The sequence below is a fragment of the Ambystoma mexicanum genome, chromosome 1q, assembly GCF_040938575.1.
Source record: "Ambystoma mexicanum isolate Mex_15411 chromosome 1q, UKY_AmexF1_1, whole genome shotgun sequence".
In the NCBI taxonomy this organism is placed as follows: Eukaryota; Metazoa; Chordata; class Amphibia; order Caudata; family Ambystomatidae; genus Ambystoma; species Ambystoma mexicanum.
Genome location: NC_090922.1, coordinates 183280959 through 183299455, shown reverse-complemented (window position 1 = coordinate 183299455; position 18497 = coordinate 183280959). Strand labels below are relative to the sequence as shown.

The following is an 18497-nucleotide window of genomic DNA, read 5'->3' as shown; positions in this document are numbered from 1 at the left end:
CACTCTCTTTCAGAGACTCTCAACACAGACAGAGTTACCACAATGACACACTACTGCTTATAATGAATGCAACACATGCCATTTTGAACAGGTCTAACTGTTGGGTCTGCTCTCATTTACCGCAATATGGAGACAAAGGGTTGGGCTGGTATATTCATCCTTTGCCTCTTACTACTGCATGTTATGCTTCTCTTAAGGCTCTATTCTTTGGCCGATGGAATGATAGCATCTCAGGGAACTTTGATGGGACAAATCTGAATAACTGTGAAAGGCGAGTCCTAACGCCTCTGGGATGCTCACTTTTTGCAAATAGAAGCAAGCTTAATGTTGCTTCCATTAGACCTTCTGATAGACTGTCTCGACCTTTTCAATATTTGATCTCTTTCAAGATGGCTCCTATAGGCAATAGGAATGCCACGCCACCTTCCTAAACTGTTAACCATAGCCCCAACTCAGTTTCTTTATGCATACAAAGGAATGGTACTCAGTCAATGGGTGATTTCAAGGGTTGCACCAATGCTGCAAACTTGACCAGTGAGGACAGACCTTTGTATGTAGGCGAACCTGTCTACTTAGTTTGCGGTAATGAAGCTTTCCCATGGCTACCTAAGGATTGGCAGGGAACCTGTTATTTAGGGATTCTTCTTCCAGGGGTGTATATAGCTAGCACCACTGAAATCTCTAGGGCTCGTCCAAGGCGGGACGAGAATGGCGATACTTCGTCACAAGTTCTGGGTGACGTAGCGAAATCCTTTGTACCTTTTTTGGGGGATATACTAAACTCCGAGGTTATCAGAAGACTAGCGAGAATACTGGAGAAAACCATCAACCGGACCACTGACATACTCTATAACATGACTCTAGAGCAAAAGGCAATCAGATTAGTGCCACTACAGAACCGGATGGCATTAGACGTCATCCTGGCTGAGCGTTGTTGAGTATGCAAATTAGTGGGGTCCGCTTGTTGCGTTTTCGTATCCGATTCCTCCCCAACCATCTTTAAGGCTATACAAAATCTGCACGTCCTTCGTTCAGAAGTGCATGTTCCCGAGGGAAATTGGGATCTTAGCGCTTGGTTCTGGGACTTCTTACGATCCTGGGGATGGAAGCTTCTTTCAGTCTTATCGATTATTCTCGGTATTCTGTTGTTCTGCTGTTGCTGTGTACAATGTCTTCCTGCCATATGTTCAATGTTAGGGGGATGTTGTGCACAGACAATGGGAACATTAGGACAAAAGGTACGCGCACCGGAAAGAATGACCAACGAATTTGTGTTGAAGGAAATTTCTGTCACAGACTTTATGGCGATTGATATCTCTGATGATTGTGATTCAGGTTGCATGGACATTGAGACGTGGAGTTACTCATAAAGTGACTAGTTGTAGTCTAGCGCTTGGCTTAGACCAAAAGGAGGGTATGTTAAACAGGAAATCATATTGTGCCTCCTTTTGATTTATATTGGCCTAAACCTAGTCGCTCTGCGAAGAAAACCGTGTTGCAAAGTTCCGATTTTAGATCGATTTTGACGCCGTTTTAGAATCATCCGCCATTTGGATTTCTGTTTGCATGATTCTCTGTTCTAAAATGGTGGACTGTGTTTCCAAGCTGTGTTTCCAAGCCTTCCTGACCTTTGAGTTCTGTTAATGGTTAGACTGTCCCAGGGCCGACTGTTTAGACTAAGTAATGAGACCTTGCACTAAGCATGACTTGTTGTCTGCACTAACAAGTAGGGCTGTACCGAATAGCATATTTGGTATTCGGCCGAATACCGAATAGTTTGTCAACTATTCAGCCGAAGCCGAATATGAGGCCGAATAGTTGCTTTATAAATCATGTTCCAAACTTAAAAAAAAACACACTTATTAAAAAAACAAATAAATCACCATTTTAAATGCATTCTATACTTTTATTTCTCTTCATTGTAATTAATGTAGCATCTTTATTTAAAGCCAGAAATAAAGCAGATTTAACCAAAATGAAGGAACCAAATGTACAGAAGATTGTTGCATATTCAGTGCCAGTTAAAGTAGGAGGCTTCACAAATGCAAAAGGACTGCCTTTGTGAATCAGATGCATTGTATTCGCCATTCAGTTGCAAAGTCGATGCGGTCGAGTTTCAAAACTTCTTTGCAGCTCACATAGAAATGTATAAAATGGTTCATGTCGGCTCATGCAGGACAAGTCAAGAGGAAATCTGAAATGCGTGAACTGCATCACACAACTATTCACCCCACCCAAACAAATGCTGCTCACTTTTCACTTATCCTAGCCACACTTTCTCATCAATACACAAACATATGCAACTTATAATTTCCTGATAAAATATCAGATGATGTTAAACTCAAGACTCAAGTCCTTAAAAAAGAAAAGGGGGCACTATGACGTACGCAATGGGAAGTGACATGACAGGAACTGAAAGTATCTATGCACATTTCTTTCAGTTTGTTTTTTCCACCTGAAAAAAAGCGCACATTGCATATAAACATTTGCCAAAAGAAAAGATGTTCCTATTTTGTTGCAGGCTAAGTATAAAAGATGTGCACCTTTTTTGTCTAAGAATCTGTAACAAAACATGCCTTAAACAGAAGATTAGAATGTAAGATATTTTTCAGCTGTGTGATAGCAATTTGTCTGGTCTAATTCTATTCAGTTTTGCAAACGGAAGTCTACGTTTGCCTTTCTGAGTTCATGTTGCATTGTATTCAAATGAGAATGTCAAAGTATTCGGCAATAGCCGAATAGTTAGGAACTACTCGGCCGGAGACAAATAGTTTTTTTTCAGCCGGAATTCGGCCGAATACTTACTCGAAGCCGAAGTTCGGTACACCCCTACTAACAAGCCTCATCCACGAATACACATCGAGGACAATGTTATGTAAATGTCGAGCGTGGACACTGGCAGAACTACATTGTGAAGAGATATGTACTGAGGCTCACTGCTAAATCCAGGAATACACTTCGCCATTGTAACTTGAGGGAAATACAAACACATTTAATCCATGTGCATATTATTGTATGAGCTATATGCGAACTCATCATGAACTCTAGACCGCAGATTATTAACCTGTAGAGGGGCTGGACAATATTGTAGGAAATGTATAAAAATGCAAATGCTAACATGTCCAGCACTCTCCCTCCTCACTCTGACGGGCTGGTACTCATTGCGGGGTGTCGAGAGCCAGATAGCTATCTGTATCAGATCTGTGTTTCTTTGTAACTGCGCAGTATTAAAGATTTGTGAATCTTTATAGCCCGTGTTTGGTGTATTTCCTTTTGTGGTACTCAGCCTCGATATTTCCTTGCTTTTACACCCCTATCAACTCCCCAGAACACTATTCTTCCTCCCCCCCACTAACTTCCCAGGGAAACACTATCCCCGTGTTTCCCCCACCAACTCCCCAGCACACTCTCCCCCCTACGCCCCACCAACTCCCCAGCACACTATCCCCCCTACCACCTCCCACCACCAACTCCCCAGCATGGCCACTCAAGGCAATATGTGTCACAGTGTTCTTTAGAATTGTGGCCTCTCCCCCTTGCCCCCGTCCTGCCAGCCCACAGTGATCTTGGGAACAGATGGCGGTGGGACTGATGCCTCAGTGTGCTCTGCTGAGACTCCTCTGAGTGAGTCGTAGAAGTGGAAGGGATGAAGGCCTGGCCCCCAGAGCTGTTGGTGTGTCAACTATCTGCTCTGGTGGATGGCCTCTGCCAGTGCAGAGACACCTTCAGTCATTCCCGTCACCCTCTGGGAGTACAGTGTCAGGGCAGGCGTACTGGCAGTTGTCTCGGCCCGGTTCTTCGTGATGGCCCGCACAATCCTGTGGGTGACCACATGTATGCTGTCCCGTATGGCCTGCAGGTGTTCTGAGTGGGTGTACCCTATCGCCACCATCTCCCTATGCGCTCCATCTCTTCCAGCCTCTGCAGCACAGTGCTGCTTAGTGGTGTGTGGCGTATGGGAAAGGGGCTTTGCAAGTGGCCCTGGGCTGCATTCAGCAAAGCCATAAGAGGGTGTGGGAGGTCTGTGGACGCCAGCGGCAGGGAGTGCTCTCTGGGGTTTGTGGATGCTCTGTAGGTGGTGACACCGGGCTGGTGTCTCTCTGTGTCTCCACAGTCGACCTGCCAGCAGGTGTGGCCTTGGTGTTTTACTCTCGACCTGCGGGAGTGGGTGCAGTGTGCCTTGCGCTGGTTCTGGTGGGCCGTGGAGTGGCCGTTGGCTTGGCCCTGCTCTGTTGCAGTATCTCACTGCGGGACATCCGCCTTGGCGTAGCCTGACTGGGCCTTTGTGGGGTGGTGGTGATGGCAAGCCTTGAGGGCCTGGATGTGCCACTCCCAGATAGGCCTGCATCCACCTCCTCCTCTGATGCTTCTGGCGATGCGTGGACATAGGAAATGTTGTCAGGTATGGCTCCCCCACGTGTGTTGGCATACAAGACACATTTGCTATGGTACAGAGTGGGACCCCACATATTTTGGCAAATGGGCATGGTTGGTCAGGGGAGATTGCATGTGGGCCGAGCATCATGGGGATGCTTGTAGCAATGAGTGTGTGAGACTTGGCCAGTTTGTCTTTGGCCTGTGTGTGGGGAGGGCAGGGTGTCCATGCCGGGGCAGCTGATGTATGGCAGGCATGCTTGTGGTCCTTCATGCCCCCACATCCCCTCAAAGAGTGGCACTCATATGGTGAAGTTGGGGGTGGTGGCTTACTCCATGTCACTGGCATGGCTGTATGGGGCACTGCTGTGCAGCGATTGGCCATCTGAGTACATGTCGTGTATGGCGATATGTACTTCCCTGTGGCTTGACTGCCATGCCAACATGTGGCCAGCCAACTGGGCCTGCAAGATGCTGGTCTGACTGCTGCTGTGTTGTTGTCACTCGCACTCCGCAATCCCGCTGGCACAGGGTGCACCAGCAGGGTCCTGGTGTGCATGGCATTTGGATAGGTCACTTGCCAACCCTTCCCGCTGGTGTGACACTTAGGGGTGCCCTTGGTGCCCTGCCCCAAGGTTACTGTGGAGGGTGGCTGATGTGCCACCCCGTCACTCCACCATGTTGGCATACGCAACTTCTGGGTCTGCTGACATGTGTCCCTGTCCACTGGGGCATCTCATGCTGCGCTGTCATTTGTACATGTTGGGGTGGGGTTGGCTCACCTCATGCCTCCTGGCTGCTGGCACCCGCCTCTGCAACGCCAAACCCCTCTTTTCCTTCCATGTCCAGAACCATGCTGCACTTTCTCTCTCAGCTGGTGAGGACGAGTGGGTCCACAGTGCGTCCTTCAGTCGCCAGGGACTTCTGGCAGTGTTGCGACACCAGTCCCTGCACCCTGACCCTCAGGTCGTTCCACTGCTTGCGGCAATCCTCTCCATCACAGGGTACACTTGCCACTGCAGTAACCTTCTGGCTGATGGCATGCCAGATGGCTGTCCTGTGGTCTTACACTGCTGACTGCCAAATAGTTAATTGCAGTGTGCAATGACCTCATCTGTGAGGACCACCAGCTCCCCCTTACTGAATTTTGGTTTATGCAGGCAATTTTCTGCCGCCTTGCTTCTGATCCTCTCCTGAGACATTCTGGCTTCTTTCCCTGGCTACAGGAAGTGGAGATATTTGATGGATTGTGTTTTTCAAAATGGCCGCCGCAATGCTTCTCATTCCGGCGATGATGCTATTTCCACCAGCGCTATCAGCACTGGCGCTAATAGCGCAGGCTCGCGGTGCAAGCACTAGTAGCGCCAGGATTAAGACAGTAACCCTTATTTTGGCACAGTTTCCACCAGCCTGTAATAGAGATACCACCGGAGTCAGGCAAGCGTTCACGCCAGGTTCTGATGTGGCGCTAATACCGCCATACGACCCGGCGGTAACAGTATTTCTGCTCGGCGGAAATTGCGCCGGATTACTGGCGGACTTGTGATGAGGCCCTACATCGCTCCTCCACAATAGGACCAGGCCATAATTCAGGACTGCCCGAAACTGACCGGAGCTGCTGCTCTCTCAGCCTTCAATCTTAAAAAAACAGTTTCCTGTGGACATTCAGGGTTTTACCTTGCAGATCCAGGCTTCAGTGATTCACACATGAGGGGACACGAGGCACACAGAATCGGCTATTCCCAATATACCCCATATTTCCCAGCTATCCCAAAATGCTTACTGTGTATGTATGTTTATACATGTGTGTGTTATAGACTACTGTATCCCCTCATCACAATCTCCTCGCTTCTCATGAGACTGAGTGGCACTCAACACATTTACATTGCATCTATAACTAAGTTGTCATTACACTGCTACGCGCATGCACATCTAAAAATGTATCATCTTATACAAATAACACTAAAAGTAACATTTATCCCATTCACATTAACTAACTATAGTTGTGCCACTTTGCAACTTTGTGTCAACATCACAGTCACCCCAGTCCCCAATATGGCGTACAGATGTCAAACTTCTCTGTACCCGTGGGACCTCTATCAACTACCCCAACATTCCCCCCTCACTTGCAGCCAACTACGTCTTGCAGCAATATCATTAAAACTAACAAACCAATATCCACTTCACCGATTTTACCTTCTCTGGGGAATGAAACCTCACAGCCATCTCTCATACTGGTCCCACCGTTACCATGCTCCTCTGCTGGACAATCCCAATCTACCCTTCCACCAGTTTCGCAATCTACCCGTTGTTCTACACATTCACCCCAACCTGGTGGAGCACACAAGACCACCCCTGAACTTATTTCCGTATCAGTTTGAGTACCAATGTGAGATGAAATGGCAGTGGACCTAGCCGACAGGGTCACAATCATCATCTCAGCCAGCAGTTCAAGGCATTTTGGGAGAACAGCACAGTAGACATAGTTGATAGGAACAAAAGATAATTGCGGAAAAAATAAAATTAGGCACAAGAATCTTCATAGTTATGCTCATCACGAAGACACCCAAGAATCCAAAAAAGAGGTATCAGTAGCTCCCGCCTCCCTCTCCATGGCCCCTGTCAGGTTATGCATTGCAGCAATTGTCCGGGCCAGTGTCCAAATCTTTGGGAGGGGAGTAAGTACAACATGCACTCCTATCTTCTGACAAACCCTGCTCTCCATAGCCATTAGGAGTTTGACGATATATCGATTCTGCAAAGCTATAAACCTCAAGGTGGGTGGATGAGTATGAAGGTGATGGTGTGTTTTTGAATGTTGTGGGTGGCTGTGTGCATGTGTAGAGAATGCAATGAGTGTATGTAAGAGAAGGTGTGAGTGAGTGACTGGAGGGTGAATGAGTATGAAGGTTATGGTGTGTTTTTGAATGTTGTGGGTGGCTGTGTGCCTTTGTAGAGAATGCAACGAGTGGATGTAAGAGAAGGTGTGAGTGAGTGGCTGGTGGGTGAATGAGTATGAAGGTGATGATGTGTTTAATACATATTGAACATACAATGGGCCTCATTACACGGATGGCGCTAAGGGAATACCGGCACCGGTAAGGGCACCGGTGCCAGTATTCCCTTAGCGTCATACTACGAGGTCCCTCAGCGGGTCCCGTCCTTAACGTGTGGTCAGACTAATAGCGGTACCGTTATTTGCTCCTTCCCCATTCCCATTGAGCCCTATGGGGGCTCAAATGGGAATGGGGATGTGCCTTGGTGAATGGGGAATTACCGCCCTGCCAACCTCGGAATGGGGCGGTAATTCCCACATTCACCAAGGCGGATTTGGTAAAATAACGGCGGCAACCATGGCGCTCTTAGCGCCATGGTTACCGCCGTCCGTGTAACGAGGCCCAATGAGTGGATGTAAGAGATGGTGCGACTGACTGGTGGGTGAATGAGTATGAAGGTGATGGTGTGTTTTTGAATGTTGTGGGTGGGAGTGTGCCTGTGTAAAGAATGCAGTGAGTGGATGTAAGAGAATGTGTGAGTGAGTGACTCGTGGGTGAATGAGTATGAATGCACTGGTGTGTGTTTGAATGTTGTGTTGTGTGCATGAGGGGTGAATGCAGTGTGAATGAATGTAAGAGGGGATGGCCGGCCTCTCTTGGCCTTCTCCCTGCTCCCACCTGTGAGGCTAAAACCCTCGGGGTCATCTTCGACTCCACACTCTCCTTCTCTCCTCACATCTCTGATATCTCTAAGAAGTCACACTACCAGCTGCACCTTCTCAGAGGTATTCTACCTTTCCTATCCTTCCCCAAGAAGCTCACTGTCTCCAGAGCTCTGGTTCTCTCTAAGATGGACTATTGCAACAGCCTCTTTCTAGATCTGCCTGCTTCTACCCTCCGCCCTCTGCAGCTCATCCAGAACCGGACTGCGAGACTGGTCCTTGGCCTCAAGCCCAGGGATCGTATCTCTCCAGGACTGAAATCTCTGCACTGGCCTCCAGTGGCTGCGAGGATTAAGTTCAAAACCCTCTGCATCGTCCACAAGGCCTTCTGGGGGCAAGGGCCTCAATGCCTTCAACTCTCTCTTCCTAAATATCTCCCTCCTCGAGCTCTTCGCTCATCCACCTCCAACTCCCTCAGGGTCAGTCGCTTCTCCAAGCAACGAGTTGGTGGTAGATCACTTTCTTCGGCCGGGGCCTCCCTCTGGAACAGCCTCCCTGCCCCCCTGAAACGTGGGGAAAACCATCTCCGGTTCCGGAAGCACCTCAAAACCTTTCTCTTTGTTTCTGCTTTTTCTCCTCCTCTCCCCTGCTGATTTTCTGGCTTATACTGAAACAGCACTGGTGTACCTGGCCACCCTCTGGTCTCGGGTCCGGGCCCCCCCTGCCAGTCGCACACCTGCACTGCCCTCCTGGAAATCCCCGCACTCGGGGACTGTTCTCTGTATCCCTACAGTCCTACCACTAGCACTTGACACATGATGCCTGCACTTACCCTTCTCCCTTGCACTTGCCACCTGCTGGCCATACTTTACGTTGTTATTTATTCTATTATCCCATGTATTGCACTGTCCCCTTCCTACTTCCCCCCCTGCACTTTCCCTTCCCCCTTCCCATGCACTTGCGCGATCTGAAAGACACTTGGCCTAGTAGGATCGCTGTCTGTCTTCCCTATGTTCCCCCTCCCTTGCCTCGTCGCACCTTGAAACACTTGCGTATAGGCATGTTATAAATGCCATATCATATCATATCATGTATGGGTGAGTGACCGGTGGGTGAAAGGAGATGCATGTGTGCATGTGTGTGTATAAGGCCTGGGAGACTGGGGATCACTAGAGCATTTTTGACACATCCTTTATTGACTTTGCATGTTTTACGGGTATTTTCGGGCAAAGCCAAGTTCATGAGTGTCATTACCTGGCTAGACTGGAATTTTGGTGCAGTCAGTCTCGCCATTGCTTACTGTGGTATGACATTCATTACTTGGCATCTTTAAAAAAGTAAGCATGATAAGTAGTGTTACCTCGCTAGACTGATGTTTTGGTGTAGCGGCCTGTATATTTTTTTACTGTACCATGACTTTTTATTAACTGAGCATCTATGATGAATCAAGCATGATAAGTGTTTCAATTTACATGGGAACTAGTTTGGACAGGTTATCGTATTGTGACCTGTCACTTTTAATGGCCAAACCAATGGGAGTAGGTTCTTACATATGAGTACTGGCATGTATTGGCAGAGCCAGTTTTGTGCCCAGTGCCAGTGATGATACTATAAAATGTTTTTTAAAGAGAACATGAATATGGTGTTATATGGGAATACTAGCATATGTTGGCGGAGCCAGCATAGAAATGTATGGGCACAGCAACCAGCATGAAAAGGTTTTTTATACTGGCATATATTGCAGGGACCACCAAGAGAATGCATTGGGAAATGCCCTGTGCGCTTTTGATGACTTGCATCTATTGTACTTTTTTTTTTATTTGATGAGTTACCCTACACTCTACAATACCGATTGTTGGCCTTTTACCCAAATTGTTAATCCTTTTACCCACATTTTCACAGAAAGTGCAGTGTAATGCGCCATTTTAACCCATTATTCAAAACATTTTCTCAGGGGAGGGGAAGAACCCCCACCCCCCAAACTCCAAACCCATGTTCGTTAGTTCGGGCTCCCTCACTACGCGTTGCAATCGCATACTTGTGGCAAATATTTGCATCCTCCAAAAAAACAACTCACCAACTGGTGGCTGGTATATTTGTTGACCAGGCAACGCTCCCTTCTTTCTACACTACGTGAAACATTAAAGGTTTGATTAAACCTCTGTGTCTCATTCCACTACAGGCACTCGCTCTGCGAGACCCTTCATTCTTCTGCTGCCTATTTCCCTAGTTGTGACCTAGGCAGCGTGAGAAAGCACTCTGCCTTGTGTATCGGATGTAGCATGCAGCGGAAAGACAGAAAAAATAGCCATGGGTGCACTCTCCTTTGCATGACACACCCCTTATACTCCCATAAGATTATGCTTGGCTCCCTTCATGCGGTGCTTTAACACCTGGAGCGAATACTAAAAAGCCATGTGTCCAGGCAGTAATTAACAAAGACCCAGGAGCAGAGGATGGACTTGCCAATGATGCCACCTCATAGGTAATTCATTTTTTCGAGGGAGATAAATATTTGGATTCATAGGGAAATGTGGAAACCTATGGCAGTGGCGTCCACACTTTTTTAAAGCTGAGCCTCCCCTTAAGTAAATATATTGTTGCGGGCCCCCAGAGATGTCATTACTGCGTACATTTTCTCTTAAAAGCAGTCATTGTACTTCCTTTTCGATGAGCCTCGTGCCGCCCCTGATCCTACTGCGGCCCCCCTCGGGGTGCCAACCCCACAGTTTGAAGACTACTGCCCTAGCGAAGAAAATGGTTCAGGTGGGAGAGGTCCAGAATCGTTCTCATACCTGCCTGCTTTGTGTGCACAGTTGAAAGCCTTCAAACGATGCCTGCCTTGCTCTTTCTCTCCCAAGGCACACCGTCTTTGGTCACAACGTGAACGTAACTCAGTCTGCTAGGTGTATGCTGTTTGAGTTATGTTCATCCTATATGCCAACGTTTGAATCTTGCTAGGGGTCACGAAACCTTTTTTGAGGTTGCTAAAACAATTAAATGAGGTAATAATTCAAACCTATTACTTCCACAACACCCGCACCAAAACTGCTCTAACGAGGGCTATATAAGAAAAAAACTCAATATTGCACACGCACGTGCCGTGCAGATACAGCAGCTCACCGAGGGATTGCAAAGTTCGTGATAACGGTAACCAGGCTGATTTTCTACCCTGGATGTGTTCATTCCTCCTCGGTGAGTATGGCAACACAATCTGTACACAGCTCAGCTCAGCTCAATAGACTAATATCAAGGGTGGGGAAGGAAATGAGCACCAGACTCCTTCTGGACAGATCAATCCGGTATCCTGGCAACCGAGCCAGTGTCTTCTCAGAGCCACTCCAGCTCTAGTGGGCGTAGCAAAGAGGAAAAATAACTGTCTGCAAAGACTTTCTCTTGCCAATGCCGTTAAAACACAGTCACATTTTAAGCCGAAATCTGCTATGGCATTCCTTTATTTTTTCTAAATCAAATTGCAGATTGATGCTGTTCCGTTATGAGCTGGGGAAATGGGGTTTAAGGCACATCAAGAGCAAAACGTCCTCGTGCCTTTTCCTCCTCACATTGCACATTCCATTCAGGGGTGCCAAACTGCTGAAGTTTAGATGTTCTGGGATGGGATGCCTTAGGGCCTCATTACGACCCTGGCGTTGGACCATGGTGCTGTTAGCACCATGGTCCATGCCGGTCTCCGCCATGGTGGATGGCGGAATTACCGCCCCCATCACAAGGTTGGCGGGGGCGGTAATTCCCCATTCACCATTGGCCCTTCCTCATTCCCATTTTACCCCATAGGGCGTAACGGGAATGGGGAAGGCGATAATTACGGCACCGCTAATAGCGGTTGCCGTAATTATCGCCAAGGTCCCTTTGCGGCACCCACTTTAACGGCTCGTCTACACCAGCCGTTAAGTACGGGTCCCGCAAAGGGACCTTGTAATCAGGTGCTAATGGTTTAACGGCGCCGCCGCCTTTCACGGCGCCGTTAAACCATTAGCGCCTGGGTCGTAATGAGGCCCTTAGTGTACAACGCATGACCCGGGGGCACCAATAGAAGTGACAGCACAGAAAGTGGCGTCACATGAAGTGATGTCGTGAAACAGAAAACGAGAGAGTACTAAACGGTTTGTGCCTACACCTGAGATCTCACAACACTTATTTATACTCAGTTGTTCAAAGTTAAAGGCAAGCCAATGGATCTTCCCAATGGCTATTCCATGGTAACCTGGCTAAACTCAGTGAGCAATACAAGACTCAGTAACAGCAAAGGGTTTCACTCATCCTCCAGTGGGGTAATACCCTACAGGGCCCGAGCAAATTAGGTGACTGGCAGCAACAGGGGAGAACCTTAATGTGGCATCTCTCTCTATATATTACATGGCCTGCAGTAGCGGCCATGTAGTTACGGTTAAGTTTCTACACCCATAGGAAGAGCACTTTTTGAGCGGCTTATAACTTAGCTCCCCCGGATGAATCCTCACCAACCTTTGCAATAAAAGTATATGGCCCACTCTGAATTGTTTTGCAATGTTTGGTGAGGTTTGATCCAGGGGGGCCAAAGTTATAGGGGGTCCCAAAATTTATTTTTTTCCCATAAACTGAACTGTCGCGCCTGCAGCCCAAACCGCTGGACGGATTTTCATCAAATTTGCAGTAGGAGCAACGGCTTGGTCCCAAAAGCGTGCTTTTGTAAATTTGGTGAAAATCCGTCCAGTAGTTTTTTAAAACGACCAAAAAGTAGGTCTAAAAAAATGTGTGATATCCGCGGACAGGACACCTATTGGCCAATTGGCTTACGTCATGTCCACGGACATGCAACGTGCTCGCTGATTGGTTGGAGTGAAGCGTGAGGTGCGTCGCATTTTCTCGATGCGCCTGCCATCTTTGATTCGCGGACAGCGGCCGCTGTCCGCGGACATCGCGGTAAAAACATATTAAAAAACACAACTTTGCACTTGTCAAACTTATCAAATAATCTCTGGGGAGGTGCAGGGTGATGAGGATGGGATGGGATATGGCTGCAAGAGGCAAAAAAATGGCGTTTTTGCTGCGAAAGTCTGCGAACAGTCTGGATGTTCGCGAACAGGCCTCTTAGGTTCGCGGACACCTCTGCATTACAGGTTTGGTGAAAAGCAGTTATTGGATGGCTTATAACTTTGCAGCGACTTAATTAAACTGCATGCAATTTTGCACTTATATTCTTGACCTGATTCCGAATGAGTCTGCAAAGTTTGGTGGGATTCTGTCAAGAGGGGGCGCAATGAGAGATGGGCTCCCAAAATAATATAAAGGCTTATAAATGAGGTGCCATTTGACAAATCTAAACTTAAGTTGGGGAACTGAGAAAAGATCTAGGTATAAATGCTTTTGCAAAGTTTGATGGCATTTTGTAAAGAGGGGGCAAAATTAGATGGGGGGTCACACTTTATTTTAAAGGCTTATAAAGGTGGTGCCATTTGACGAATCTACACAAAGGTTTGTAAATAGATCATAGATCTAGATTTAGAGGTTTTTGCAAAGTTTGGTGGGATTCTGTCAAGAGGAGGCAAAATTAGAGGGGGGTCCCAAATTATTTTAAAGGCTTATAAATGGGGTGCCATTTAACGAATCTACACAAAGGTGTGCAAAAACATTATAGATCTAGATATAAACGTTTTTGCAATGTTTGGTGGGATTTTGCAAGGAGTGGGCAAAATTAGAGGGGGGGTCCCAAAATATTGTAAAGACTTATAAATGTGGTGCAATTTGACGAATCTACACAAAAGTTTGCAAAAAGATTTTAGATCTAGATATAAATGTTTTCATAAAGTCTATATGGATTTTGCCAAGTGGGGGCTAGTTTATATGACTATTGTATGTGCATACATTTGACACTTTTGAAAAATAAAACATGTGTGGATTTCCAGCAAACTTGTGGCAGGAGCATTGGCAATGATCTGAAAGCATGGTTTTGCAAATGTGCCCTTGTTTTATTTTTGAACAAGTGTCATAATGTAGGTACAAAAAATAGTGATATACCTTTTTGGTGACTGAGGTATAGCCAGTAGCCATGGGCAGTGGCCAGATTGTCTGGGTCATGGAATAAGGTCATGATCCGGAAAATCTGGCTACTGGCCATCACCACGAGGGACAACACAAGGGGTTAAAGTGGCTGTGGCCATGTCTACCTCGGACCGGCTTTGTGGTAAAGTTGTTCGAAATTGGAATAGGTTTGAAAGGGAAGAAAAATGTGCTTGTAGTAATATGGTCATAGAGTTTTCTCTTCGCCTTCTGCAGGCTGCCATGGAAAGAGAAGAAGGGCCCTGTATGGAACCCCACCTTCCCTTCCATGGTGGCCATCTTGGAAAAGGATTTTCCTTACTACACCGGGACGCCGTGTAGGAAGGAAAATCCTTGTTTCGCACCTTGGGTTCCCACTTTGGGAACCTAGGGTGCTAATGGCGTCCATCCCTCAATACAGGGGCTGGAATGGGGGGATAATGATCCGGAGACCTCGTTATCCACCCTCACTTTGCTTGGGCTGCTAACTTGGGCTGCTGGGCCGGTATCCACCGTTCCAGTCCCTGGAATGGGGGATGAACGCCACAATATTCCGATTAGCATAACACAAAATGCAAATGGAAATGTTGGAAAATCTTATTGAGTCTATGTACTTTAGTGAGAAATGTAAAGTAGATGGAGTCTACATGTTTTTTTAGTTCTATTTTTTAACTGTGAACGGTGGTTCCTAAAGGAACATTCCTTTTGTTGTTTTTGGATGTGTTTATTATTTTGGCAGGAGAGCTAAGAACGAAAGGTGGGGGGGGAAATGAGGGTAGAGGTCCCAAACACTAATATGGAGGGGCAGGTGGACAGGGGAAAACGTTGCGCGTGTGTTATTTCTAAAGTAGGGGGCAGTGTTTCTTATGCTCCTTGATTACAGCAGTGGTGGTGGCTCTTGGGGAGGAGGGATGGCAATAGCTGATGCCATTTTAAGATAAAAAGCAGTTTTGCTAAAAGTATGTACTGTGTACTTGATTGTTAATGGATAATGAGTAGGAATAGGTGTTGGAACTGTGCAAGGGAAATTTTGAAGTTGAAAGTTCCTAGATCAGTTGAAAATGCATTTCCGAACTGTCTGCAAAGCACGGATCTTATTGTGAAGTGTGTACGGGTTCTCGGACACGTCATCATGCCGCTCGCCATTGTATGGTCATGTGGCACTGTCTGGAAGGTCCGCAATGAAGTCAGATGTTCGTAGACGTCTTCGGATGCAAAACTATTTGAAATTGGTGCATAAAGTGTATAGAAGTGTTCAAAATGATTCTAGAAGGTGGGAAATGGCAGAGTTTTAAGGTGACACTTTGTAAATTGGACACAAATATTGTTATATTTGGTAAGTATGATATTAGTAAGTTGTAAGAAAATAGCATGCACTGGTAAAAACCCATGAAATTCAATGAAAAACCGTTGTTAAAGGGACGTTATGGTTAAGTTGCACCAACAAAAACATATGAAATTCAATGAAAAAACTTTGTTAAGGGGACGTTATGGTTAAGTTACACTAATATAAAAACCTATGAAATTCAGTAAAAAAACATTGTTAAAAGGGCGTTATTACAAGTAAAATCGAAAAACCCCTGAAATTCGCCAGTTATGGTAAGCTAAGCAACCATAACTCGTGCCACCACCGTGCACTGCTAAAACTAACACCCAGGACATCAAAGATGACATCACAAATATCATTGATGACATCACTGATGACATCACATGTGCATTTACTTTTCATACCAAGGGGTTGTGAATGTAATGTTGGCAAAAGTATCAGGGATTATCGGGAGATGTGTAATAAACGACATACTTCATTACGCAATGTAGTGTTCTAAAGAACATTCCATTGCAGTGTTCTTTCTAGTACAGGAACCTACTCATACAGAAATGTAGGTATTGGCTGCTGCAGCATACACCACAGAGGTGGAATATTTGTAATTTTCCAAAGATATATAATAAAACGGCGAATGCTTCGGTATCACTTTTCAGTACTGTGAAACATGTACTAAGTAGCTAATAATGCATCACTTAATACATATTTCTGCTAATACACATAAAACATAAATAGACTACAATGCGTACAAATATGGGGCTTATAAATGGAGAGTAAAGTAAGCAAACAAGAGGCAGTATCATTAGCAACTGTGTATAATCTACATGATTGTATTCACGCACAAAAATGATTGCTGTGTTTCAGGCCTGCTTCTTCCCCTATATATGTACATCATAAAATGCAATAAAATTCTAAGGAAAGTAGTGTAAGAACATGTGAGAATAGCAATATCTATAAATGTAATACCTTTTGAAAGTTATGTTTCTGACTGTCAGTAAACAAAACCACCAGGCCTAGATATGGCAGTGAACAAAAAAGAAGAGGCTAGCCTAGACATGTGATGTCATCTTTAATGGCCTGGGTGTTAGTCTTAGCAGTGCACAGTGGTGGCGCGAGTTATGGTTGCTTAGCTTACCATAACTGGCGAATTTCATAGGTTTTTATTAGTGCAACTTAACCATAACGTCCCTTTAACAAAGTTTTTTCATTGAATTTCATAGGTTTTTATTAGTGCAACTTAACCATAACGTCCCTTTAACAACGTTTTTTCAGTGTATATATATATATATATATATTCTCAGGCGTAGCCAGTATTGCATAGCAAGTGGGGCCTGAAGATAATGTAGTTGGGCCCACCGCAGTGACATTAACAACTGTAAATGCCCAAACAGTGCTGCTGAGTGGTCATTTAAAGATTTTGGGTGGGACTTGCCTGCTCTGGCCCTACCCTGTATATGCCTCTGTAAATATTCAAAAGAATTATGTACATTTGATTGCGTTTTGATACTATAACATAATTTTCTCTTAAAACGGAATTTTTGAAGAATTTTTTGCGTATTTTTATTGCAGATTTGTCAGCAGCAAAAAAGCAGTTTTAAAAATACATAACATTGCAATGCATGTCTTTCCCTTTCCAGTAATCAGCAAAAAAGTAGCTGCTTATTTTTACAGTCTCGTAAAATCGCTTTACCAATGTGGTTTCTGAAAAACGAACTTTTTATATTTAAAAAACGATCACAATAGTGGATGCATTAGTAATATTTTATGTGAGGCGATAACCAGCGAAATATAAGTAATACAAATAAAACGTGCTAGTGGCTTTCATGTTGGCATGGTCGTTGTGATTTGCTGTCGGCCCCCGTAATCGTGTTTAATACCCTTTCCCTTGTTTTTCTACCAGTGTGCCCCTTACCTGCTGCCTACGCCTCGCAGCTTCACACAGGCCAACTGCTGCCAGGATACGATCAGTTGGGCCGCACCACAGTGAAGCTGGAGGGGTATGCTCGCAGGTTCACCGACCCGCCTTTACCAAGCGGAGAAAGGCCGCGTAGAATCCTATGCAGAAATACTTGACCAACAGAGTACAGGTTGTGAGTACACCAATGTAGTACAGGTTGCATAGTGCTGACATGTATTCACTTAGTCTTACCCTGTACGAAATGGTATCTCCCGCCGAAGTTCGGGATGCCAGGACATAACAGTAATGAGACATTTTCAGATGCGAGGGCCGTTGAGGTACATAGCATGGAGACACGGCCATAGATTCTCAGGAAGACGTGAGCAGCGGGCACACGACTCGAGCATCATGATGTGTATGCCTATTGAGGCATGGGCATAGCGAGACACCGGGGCATGGACACGCGAGAGCATGGGGGGCAGCGGCATATAGTCACAGAAAAAAGGAAGCACAAAGGCATGGATGGAGACATTGGGTAATTGGGTGTGAACATATATGAGACGGGAACCCAGATAGACTGAAGAGTGTAGGGAAACAGGCGCAAACGCCAGAGCGACAGAGAACAAAATGGGGTCAGGGTGAGACTAAATCGGCTGGGGAGTAGTTCGTTACAGTGCTTAAAGCGTTAGGAATCCGCCACGAAACGATATATAAAACGTAATTTTGTTATTACTCTCTGAGGGACGGGTACACTGAAACACAAACTCACTGCATCCTCAGAGGGGTATGTGGGAACACGTTGACACAAACAACTGATTGCATCCTGAGAGGGGTAGTGGGAACACGTTGGTGGACGCATGACAGTTGGCTGTGTTGGCATAAATAAAGGTACAGCTAAACAGGGCATATACTGACACGCAGGCATTCCAAGGTTCTGGACCAACTGTAAAGCAGATTAAGACAAAGCGGGAGAGATGCATTTTCCCATAGGATTGCATGGGGTTAGAATTATCTTAGGCGGGATAGAAACTTAAAAATAGCAATATTTGTAATTGAAAAATCGTGAGTCTTCCGCCTAAATCCTAAAGTTGGCAAGTATGGGCACTTGACAGGTTCTACGCCAGATCTAATCTACTAGTCTGTCTGAGGTAAATACCATGATTATTGACTGCTTTTCTATGTCAAAGCGAGCAACTGAATAGGCT

The 18497-nt window shown here is 45.8% G+C and overlaps 1 protein-coding gene across 1 annotated transcript in view; it reads right to left on the bottom strand.

Annotated features, from left to right (window-relative positions):
• The window catches only part of LOC138526369 (dickkopf-related protein 3-like), a 1508461-nt gene extending 1491098 nt beyond the window's left edge, over positions 1-17363 (bottom strand). The window contains exon 1 of the mRNA XM_069637031.1: positions 17308-17363. The gene's annotated coding sequence lies outside the window, so the exon portion shown is untranslated. The remainder of the gene's footprint in view (positions 1-17307) is intronic.
• Positions 17364-18497: the final 1134 nt, after the last annotated feature.